The sequence below is a fragment of the Haliotis asinina genome, chromosome 4 (genome assembly GCF_037392515.1).
Source record: "Haliotis asinina isolate JCU_RB_2024 chromosome 4, JCU_Hal_asi_v2, whole genome shotgun sequence".
Lineage (NCBI taxonomy): Eukaryota > Metazoa > Mollusca > Gastropoda > Lepetellida > Haliotidae > Haliotis > Haliotis asinina.
The window spans coordinates 22,660,140-22,663,597 of record NC_090283.1 but is presented as its reverse complement, the minus strand read 5'-3'; the positions used below and the strand labels follow the sequence as shown (position 1 = coordinate 22,663,597).

Sequence of the window (3,458 nt, the reverse complement as noted above, 5' to 3'; positions counted from 1 at the left end):
AAAGAATTCACTGGCTTTACTGAGGACAAGGGTTGTTGGCATGAATTCTTCTCGGACTCTACATGGGCCGATTCCAAAGAAGTTAAAAAGCATCATTTTTCATGACGTCCTGGATATATTCAGGGTCGCACCATGGATGGACCTCGCAGTCAAGGCCACAGGCATGGAGAAGACGATAGTAGAAACAACTAGCCATGCCATCATGTCTTTTAAGACATGTTGTTTGTGCTAAAGAAGAACATCCACTGACAAGGTGTTGGACAGTCGCTGTAAATTCATTGCACAATCGGCATTCTTGAAAATGCTTTCCTTTAGAACAACATTCAGGGGAAATGACCGGCCTTGGCCTATTATGTTTTAACACACTACCAATGTTGTGAATCGAGCGTGAGCAGCAGTAAATAAATAAATAAATAAAAAAAAAATAGAAAAAACACAACAACAAACACCAAAACGACAACAAATATGATGTATACAATATCTGCTTCAATGTTTATTTAGGATATGTATAACTGTGATATATACATAAGTTTGCTTCTGTCAGTATACAATTTTATAACAAAATGTATGCACAAATGTTGTTGGTGAGATGTTCATTTCATCCGCTCACAGGTCCTGCCGCTGAAAGAAAAAGGTAAAGATTGGTTAGAACTGAAGAGGTAACGCCTGTGTGGACTACAGTGAGTGAGTTGAGTTTTACGCCGCACTCAGCAATAGTCCACCTATATGGTGGTGGTCTGTAAATAAACGAATCTGGAGTAGACAACCAGGTGGTCAACAGCATGAGCATCGATCTGCGCAACTGTTAACCGATAACATGTGTGAACCAAGTCCGCGAGACTGACCACCCGATCGAACGACAAGCATAGTCGCCTTTGTGGCAAGGATGGGGTGCTTCTACCCCGACCTTCACGGGTCGTATAGACGTGAGAAGCAACAACACTTATGCCTTGATTTTCGAAGCACGTTTATCGCTACGGTAGTCGCAAGAGCCATAAACTGACTTAGCGCTAACAGAGCTTCGAAATTCTAGGCTCTGTACTAGATCGCCTCATTGCATGAACTATAGGGGTTGGCTGCACAACATGCAAGGACAAGTCAATTATATACTTGAGTCACGGGAATCGGTAATATGCAAGTGACTGCTTCGAACTACTTCGAACAAAACTTTCTTTAGGCATATTTGTCGAACTTGATTATATATGTTCTCCTGACATCAGTAACTCATATCGCACTGACAAATATAACTTATAATATTATCCACATCTCAAAAGCAAAGTGTGGGGCATGAACGAATAGGGACTTATAGTGAGTGATTGGTTTTACGCCGCGTTTAGCAAAATTCCAGTAAATATCACAACGGGGGACACCAGAAATTGATTTCACATATTGTACCGATATGGTGATTCGAACTCGGGTCTTCGGAGTGACGACCCCACACCTGAACCACCAGGCCATGCCACCACTCCAGGCAATTATAGAACCGTATTTAACGTAAAAAGGATTGATGGTATACTTACGACAAACAGCTCCAAGGTTGATAGACGAAAGACAGCACTGTTCCAGGACTGCGAAACATTGCCCCAGTGGACAAATCCCGGTCCCTAGAAATATCAACATGAAATTTTACATGGAGAATGACTTAACGGAGCGTACTGACTGAAGAAATCAAACCGAGGGAAATTCTGGAATTGAACAACACATCTTGGAACAAGATTCAGTCAAGAACGGGCAACCTGACCCTCAACAATAACCAGCACGATGTGCGTTTGGTTGTTTTTTATGTACCTGCAGTCTGTACTCTAAGAATTAGTCCACTAGTGGGTACTAAGTAGGTTGTCATGGTAATCTGCATGTATACCTATTGCACATGGGTCATTGATTGGGGTATCAGTAATCTGGACTCGTAGTGTGTTAGAGAAAACTGACAAATTACTCGACTTTTTAATAGTATCTAATTTTAAAAGTTTGTGAATTTGAAATCTCTGAATAAATATAACTTTTATAGAGATAAAGGAGTCCAAAAGAGATAGGACACTTCGAACCTGAACTTGATTGAGTCCAGGAATTCAGTTATGGATTTCTCATTGCAGAAAGAGCAGCATGTGGTCCAGGGACTGTGAGACCGACTATTTGTGATGGAACAACCACAACGATAGTGAGTGAATTAAACTTTACGCCGGTGTTGGGAACACCGGAAATGGGCTTCACAAACTGTACCCATTTAGGGAACCAGGATCTTCGAATCAGCGTCTTCGAATCAGTGTCTTCGAACCATGGTCTTCGAACCAGGATCTTCGAACCAGGGTCTTCGAACCATTGTCTTCGTACCATTGTCTTCGTACCAGGGTCTTCTACGTGGCGAGTGAACGCTGTAACTAATAACCACTAGGCTGCCCTAGGCCGTCATGCTGAAAAACAGGGTTCGATTCCCCACCAGGGTACAATCTGTGAAGCAAGAACGGACACGATAGCAGGTGATTAATGAGCCGCGTTAAAAGAGGTAGCTCGAGTGCTGACCTATGTCAGTGTTGCTGTCTCCATACAGCTGACCACAGTGACATGACATACCATGACATAGCATGACATAGCTGTATTATTGGGACGGTGGTGTTGCTGAGTGGTTAAAGCGTCCGCTCTTCACGCCGAAGGTCAAGGTTCGATTCCCCACAAGGGTACAATGTGTGAAGCTCATTTCTTGTGTCTTTCGCCGTGATATCGCTGGAATATTGCGAGGTGAAACTAAAATCATCCATGCAAGGCAATTTTGAGAACGGGGCTGGGGTTTATGATAAGACTAGGCAAATCCCGGAAGATTAGCGATCCGAGGCCTTGTGAAATTATTCTGAGGGAATGCTTACCAGCAATTGCTCTGATTCCATTCGGTTGCAGCTGAAAACAGAAGAACTCCCGGCAGTTATTGGGGTTCCTCTCACCAATCGCAAAAGGAATACGTTGGCATCCAAGACGGTTGGCACCAGAACCGGACAGTGCAAATAAAGACATGACCGTTACAAAAGTCAGTTTCATTTTGAGGAAGATTGCTGTAACTAAGTGTGGTGCCTATACAGCCTACTTAAGTAGTTTTAAATGTGGATTTTTAAACTTTTAATACGTAATTGTTAAAAGATTTGTAAAGAAAACCCAGTTAAGAAAATAGAAGGAGGTTAGTGGGAAAAAGGCACGGTGCTTATCAGGATGAAGTACAATGCCTTGAAGCATGAGGAAAATCATATCAGCATGCTTAATTAAGCAAGTGTTTACATTTGAATAAACAACACTTAAAATAATGCTTATAATCAGATAACGTCACTCGAGTCCATTGTTCTATCCAGTATGCATAAATCTTCTGTGTTCAGTTGACTGTCAAATTCGACGAATGTAGTAAATTAGCTCAACTTATCATTCACAGTGAATGGAGATAATCACGTCTCAATGTGAGTATGTTGGATAGGTTC

The 3,458-nt window shown here is 42.0% G+C and overlaps 1 long non-coding RNA gene across 1 annotated transcript; it reads right to left on the bottom strand.

Annotated features, from left to right (window-relative positions):
* Window positions 1–466: 466 nt before the first annotated feature.
* LOC137282352 (uncharacterized) lies at window positions 467–3,048 on the bottom strand. The gene is made up of 3 exons (XR_010956804.1): window positions 2,862–3,048; window positions 1,521–1,604; window positions 467–621 (listed from the first exon to the last, which is right to left on the bottom strand). It is a non-coding gene; the product is annotated as an uncharacterized lncRNA (long non-coding RNA).
* Between the last annotated feature and the right edge of the window lie 410 nt (window positions 3,049–3,458).